The sequence below is a fragment of the Tupaia chinensis genome, unplaced genomic scaffold (assembly GCF_000334495.1).
Source record: "Tupaia chinensis unplaced genomic scaffold, TupChi_1.0 Scaffold000273_1, whole genome shotgun sequence".
Classification (NCBI taxonomy): Eukaryota; Metazoa; Chordata; class Mammalia; order Scandentia; family Tupaiidae; genus Tupaia; species Tupaia belangeri.
In genome coordinates this window covers 870,586-877,036 of record NW_006159755.1, presented here as the reverse complement: position 1 = coordinate 877,036, position 6,451 = coordinate 870,586, and the positions used below count along the sequence as shown (strand labels likewise).

General features: G+C 57.6%; 1 protein-coding gene across 1 annotated transcript in view; it reads left to right on the top strand.

The window, feature by feature from the left end:
* Positions 1 to 6,451, top strand: part of MACROD1 (mono-ADP ribosylhydrolase 1) — a gene marked incomplete at its 5' end in the record, with an annotated part of 187,195 nt that overhangs the window by 17,745 nt on the left and 162,999 nt on the right.

Sequence of the window (6,451 nt, the reverse complement as noted above, 5' to 3'; positions counted from 1 at the left end):
GTCCTCCGCCAGCCGGGCGGTCATTGTCTAGCTGAGGTCAGAAGCTGGGGAAGGACTTTGGAGCACTCAGTAGTGGGGTATCAAGGGCCGTTAAGTCCAGCAGGTGTGCGGGTGGCTCTGGAGCAAGGTCGAGTGGCGGCTGATCCCAGCCCTGCTTCTCGCTGGCGCTCCAGCACGAGGAAGGGTCCTCTTTCTTGGGTCCTGTGAACACAGCGGGCAGACCCTCTAGTCCCGGCTCTGACTCCCGGGGGAGACATGCCAGTCCCCCGACCTGTGCAGGCCCAGGGCACCCCTAGGAGCGTCTCTGGTCTCCTTCCTCTCACCTTCGGGCTTGTAGTGGTTGTGTCCGACCCCGGTGCTGGCTGCCGGTGACTACAGGACACGGCAGTGCAGCTGCCATCAGTGTCCCCATTGATCTCTGTCAGTGACTAGGCTGCAGGATCCTGGGGGAGGTGGCGGCGTGCCCACCCAGGCCTGCTTGCTTGCGGTCTGGGTTGCGTTTCCGGCAGTGGTGTTGTTCTGCACGGCTCTCCAGCATTGTTCACAGGACTGTGCAGTCACATGGGTGCCTCCCCCCCACGGCCCGTCTCGGCCCGCAGGTGGCAAGTCACACACAGGCGGGAGTTCCACTTGGAGTGGCCGGGCGAGGGGAGCAGAAGGAGCTCAAGTCACCTTTGGGCTTCTGCTGGTGGTTCTGGCGTGTTTCCCTCGGCCCACTAGGGCAGGGTAGCAGCAACGTCTGTGGGTCTCTCTGGGGCGACAGTGCCAAGACAGGCAGGTAGTGGCAGATGCCATGGCGGCCCAGAGAGAAGTGTTCTTGCTGCTTGTGCCCGGGAAGGGCTGATCTGGGCCGGGAGGACCAGGGGGCCATGGTTGAGGGGGTAGGCATGCAGGCCTGGGCCTGTCGGTCACTGACAAGGCTGCAAGGCTGGTACTCTGCCTGCTGTGAGCTGCGCGTGGCTAGAAGGAAAAGTGGGGTGTGTTCGGAGCTTCTTCCCGGCCTGGCTTAGTGGTCGGCTGCCGTGTGGGCAGGAGGGAGGGTGCAGGGACCGAGGTGGGCGTTGGTGGCCGGCTCAAGGTTGGGGGGGCACACTCTGGAGGCTGCCTTCCAGGCTGCACGCGTGATTAATGGCTCTTCCTAAGTGCCCCTGTGACTCGCCAGACTGAACGCGGTGGCCTGTCAGCTCCGCGCTCTCCGAGAAGCACTTTACTGCTGGCTTCGTGTGGCTGCACCGGGGCTGTTGGGGGGAGTGTTTGTTGAGCTTCCCCAGGGAGCCCCTTATCGTGTTCCTGCCAAGGCCTCTGTTTCCTCCTCTGCACGGTGGGAATGGTGGTCGCAGCGTCAGGAGCCCCTGACGTGTAAACGCAGGGCTCAACCCTGCGCTGGTGGCGTTGGTGTTAGAACTGATGTGGCGCGTCACTGGGAGCATCCACCCCGTCTCAGGAGTGACAAGGCACCTCCACCGATGGCCAGCTGCATCGCCCCTTGCTTGTCTCAGCTTACCCAACAACTCCAGAGAGCTCTTTATTTTCCTAAACAGTCTCTCACCTAGGGGCACCCAGAGTGCCCCTGGAATCCCCGGGAACACCAGAGGCAGGCCCTGGACATGGGGTTCCCACATAGAGCCTGTGCCCCTCCAGGTCCTCTGGGTCTTTGTCAGGCCCCAGTATTCAGGGTGGCCTTGACGCTGGTCAGACATGGGTACTCCCAGTGTCCTTGGCTCCCACCCCTTCCTGGGGGGAGTCCCTTCAGCCCTGGCTCTGCCCCGGTCCTGCAGACCACCAGGGGGCGGCAGAGATCGCGGTTCCAATGGAGCCCATAAATCAGCCTGTTTATTAGCGGAATAAAAGTCGTCGGCAACGCGGGGCTTTTCAGGGCTGCATAAATCTGCGTCTGTGCCTCGTGAAACCCATATGTGCTTAATTCATATGTAAAGTTTCAAGCAGGAAGAGAATACGTGTCCATTAAATTCTATTTGACTTGATTATAATCATTAGCCGTGAATAATTGCTTCTCAGCACCGACCGCAGAGCCGCCACAATAGGCAAAAGGAGAGAGCAATTATCTCGGGGTGGGAATTTTTAAATTTTTATTTTTGAAGCCAGGGTCAGCGTTGGCCCCGTGGGAGTCGGCGGCCCATGGAGATTGGTGCGGGTAGGATGGGACTGGGGGCTTGAGGTCTGGCTGCTGGAGCGTCTAGATTTCGTGTGGGGGTTCTTTCTGTCCCTGTTGCCAGGTGGGGAAGGGCTGTCACTGCCTGGGCCGTGCTCCAGCTGCAGGGACCTTGGAGGAGAGGGATGCAGGGGGAGCTGGGAGGAGCCTGAGGGAAAGGGCAATGGCACCCCAGCCCCCCTCCATCCTGCTTGGACTTGGAAGCCAGGCTGTGGGCCTCTCTGTGCCCCTCGATTGGGCCCTGGTGACTCTTGAAGAGGGCAGGCCCAGGCGTCCTCCCTGCTCACACGCCCACCCCTTCTCCTGCTCACAGAGGACTCTGCCCACGGCCTCCCTGAGGACTAAGGAGATCAGATGTGCTCTCTCAACTGGTCTCCTGGCATTTGAAGTCCAGGACTGGTTTCTGCCTCCACTTGGTTGGTCTCTGGGGGTTGCGTGATGGCCGGTGTGTGCTATTCGGTGCCATGGGGGCAGGAGGGGGCTGAGACAGAGAGTAGAAGGGGGATTGCCTGTTTGGTGGGTGGCTTGGCCAGAGATCACAGAGGCAGGAGAACCCCCTCGGGCCCCCCAGGCACAGCATGGACCTCGTCGGAAACTCCTCGGCTCTGTCCTGTGGGCTGCTGGTCAAGGCCGCTTGCTAGGACATCAGCCGGGAGAGTCCTTGGCTCCTGCCATCTGTGCTGGCCATGGCTCCTGCCCACGGGGGCACGCTGCATCCATCTTAATTAAATTGGGCTGCCACGCTGGTGAGATAAGCCGAGGATCCCCCGCACTCTCCCCTTTCTGGAATCGGAGATTCTTAGGGACAGTGCCTGCCTCTCTGCTTGGCCTGTGACCCTCAGAGCTGTGTCCGGGGATGGCTGGGCTCCGGAGTCTCCCCCAGGACGGTGCTGGGCTTCTGGAGTGTTTTCATCTTCTATGTGCAACAGGGCGTGACCTCGAGGGGGCCACCTCTGTGCCCTTGAGTTTTAGCTCACCAGGCCTGTGAGGTGCGTCCCTTGTTTCCAATAGACGTTGAGTCTTAGGCAGGAAATGACCCCCAGTCTTGACCAGCCCCAGGGTCCACTGCCCGGCGTTGGCCTCCAGGGCAGACCAGAGCAGAGCAGAGATGAATGCACCACTTTGTGCGAAGACTGAAGGAATCTTCCCATCAAAGCCGTCCCAGGCCAGAGTGCGGGCGCGGCCCGGGGCAGGAGCAAGGCAGGGTCCCAGCGTTCCTGGTGGTGCTGTGTCTTCTGGCTACCCAGGCGCCTCTGAGCCTTCATTTCCTCATCTGAAAAATGGCATCTCCATTGGCCCCACCCAGGGAGGGTGTGAGGATGACATGAGTTTCGGGCGGTCCAGGGCCGGCCCAGGGCCTGGCCTATAAAGAACCCTCAGTAAATTACTGGGGAGCCAGAAGCGAGAGCAGCTAAGTGGAATATAATGTGACAAAGCGCTGGAAGCGAGTCTGAGCGAAGTGCCACGCGACGCCGCAGGGACCAATTAATTCTGCAAGGAGGTGGCGGGAGGCGAGGGGGTCAGCGAGGCTGTAGAGGGGCCCAGGAACGCAGGCCGGGCGTGGAGAGCGGGTGGGAAGCCATGTTTCACAGCGACAAGCCAGCCTCACAGGGAGAGTTTTAAGCCGCTTATTTATTTAAAATAAGGCATGAAGTGGAGCTCTGTTTCCTTAAGTCTTGGGGCTTTGATTTGTGGAAGTCTGCCAGCTGCTTATCACGTCCTCCTTCCCAGCACCCGGAAATCCTTGCTTCATCCCTTCATGCTGCCTGGAGAGCCCCGTGGAGTCTGGCCCTGCAGCGAGGAGCAGGCCAGGCCACCTGAGCGGCCACCCGAGTGGCCACCCGCCCCTGCTCCCAGCCCTGGGCCGCCGCTCGGAGTCAGTGATTTAGAGACCGCCTTGATGGACTACCAAGCAGGGGGGCCGGAGGGACGCACGCTGCCTTGTGGGAAGTGATCTGACGCTAAACTGTCACCGTAAATCGCTTTATCTGTCACTTCAGATTTAAATGTGTTTGCTGAGGCTTTTCGGGCGCCCCCCCCACCACACACGGGGCAGGGTAGGGCGGCCGGGCTGGTAGAGCTGCAGGCGCGGCTGACCGCACCGCGGGACTGTGTGGGCAGAACCTGTTGGCTCTCACTGGGCCCTGGCCCTCCCCGTATGATAGGTCAGGACACTGAGGAAGTGGCCTATCCTCACCCTCAGGACGGGTGTCCTGACCTATCAGACCGTCCCAGAATCCCTGAGCGGCCCACGGGGCTACTACCCCATTTGGATCGATCACACCAAGGTTCAGCAAAAGACATAACATGCCCCACCCTGGCAGGTGACTGAGCCAGAATTTGAACTCGTGGCCTTTCATTCATTCAGCAAATGCATATGGGGACCTACTGTGCACTGAGGAGCCCAGGTGTTGGGCTAGGCCTGGGCTACAAAGACAATCTTCAATCCCAAATAATGAGTGAGACCGATGAATGGGAAGGAAAGCAAAATATATGAGGAATGGGAAGCAATCAGGAGGGCTGCCTGAAAGAGGGGGTGCTTGAGTTGGACAGGGTCGGAGTCTGAAGCTGGGCAGGGGCATCCGGGGGAGAGGGAGAGTGCTGGCAGGAAGCGGGGAGGTGTTAGGTGTTTGGGGAAGCTCCTAGGGACTTGGAAAGAGCCTTGCTGTGGACAGGTGACTTAGACTGCTGGTGGAGAAAGGGTGGGGAGTGCAAGCTGGTAAGGACAGGGGTCCCCAGAACTCAGTGAGGGGACCTCCCTCCAGGTGTAGGGCGATATACCTCGCCACCTCTCTTGTGTTACTTTATCAGCCACACTGTGCAGTGGGGACCCAGAGTCAGAGACGTGAAGCAACTTGCTTCAGGTCACACAGCTAAATGGTAGTAGAGCTGGGAGGGAGGCTGCCCGGCTCCAGAGCCCCCAGGAATTGCTCTTTTCTAGGAGGAATATTTCTTCTTTGTTCCCTTCTTTCGATTTGAAAACGTGAGGCCCCTGAGGCGGATATGCTGTCCTCTGTCCTTACTGTGGGAAGCCCGGTGGTGGGGCAGATGTTTGTCATGGGTTGGCCACTGTAAAACATCGGGACCGATGTCTGGGTCTGTGGTGGGCCCTGCTTCCACGGCCTGCCCAGTTGCCCCGTGTTGTTTTCTCACACTCTGGAGCCCTGCTGGGCTGGGGTGGTCCTGGCTGCACACTCGGCCTTGCTTCTGAGGCAGCCGCAATTCCCCGTGTTACAGGTGAGACTGTGTGGGTCTGTTCTCTGTTGCTTAATAACTGAATACCTGGGGCCAGCAGGTGGCGTGGTGGTGAAGGCACTGGACTCCCACATGCCCATGGCAGTTCGAGTCCCTGATCCGGCAGCTTGCTTTCTCACTTTCCTGTTCTCCTTCTCTCTCTCTTTGTCTCTCTCTGGTAAGCTCATGTGTCCTATAGCAATGTTTAAAAAAGTAATAATAATAACAATAAGTAAAATTAAATAAATAATTCTTTAAAAAAAAAAAGTAACTGAATACCTAAAGCTGGGTGATTTCTGAAAATAGAGTTGATTAAGCTCATGGTTTTGGAGGCCCCAGGCCAAGGAGCCACTTCTTGTTGGTGGATAATGGCGGAAGGTGTCGTGTGGCCAGAGAGAAGCAGTGCGCATGTCTGTGTCCCTGTGTCTCTGTCTCACTGTCTTTCCTTAAAATCCCACCAGAATTCGGGGCCAGCAGATGGTGTAGTGGTTACATCACTGGACTCCCCTACGGCCGACTGTGGTTCAAGTGCTGGATCCCATGGCTCGAAAATGGAGATGGGATTGTAGCGTGGCCATGCCCCCAGGGGAATGATTTCTGCTTTCCCTCTTACTATCTCTGTTTCTCCTCCAGGGAGCACATGTGACCTAAGGCTAAAACCTCTTAAAAAAAACCCAACAACTCTGGGACCAACAGATGGCATAATAGTCACGTTGCTAGACTCCCACATGGCTGACTATGGTTCGCGTCCCGACTCGGTGGCTTGGAACTCACATTGGGCACGTGTGGGTGTGTGCCCAAAATCCCGAGGGGAGACTAGAGGAGAAGGAATTGTAGTGTGGCCATCCCCTCGGGGGGTGGCTTCTCACTTTCAGTCTCTCTGTGCCCAATAGCAAAAATCTCTCTAAAGAGCAAAATAAAGCAAAAAAATCCCGAGCAGGATTCAATCGTGTGGGACTCTACCTCTTAATTCCACAGTTAGAATGTGTTCTTTTTTTTTTTTTTTTTTTTTTTTTAGAGGTTTTTTTTTAAAGGTGCGGTTTC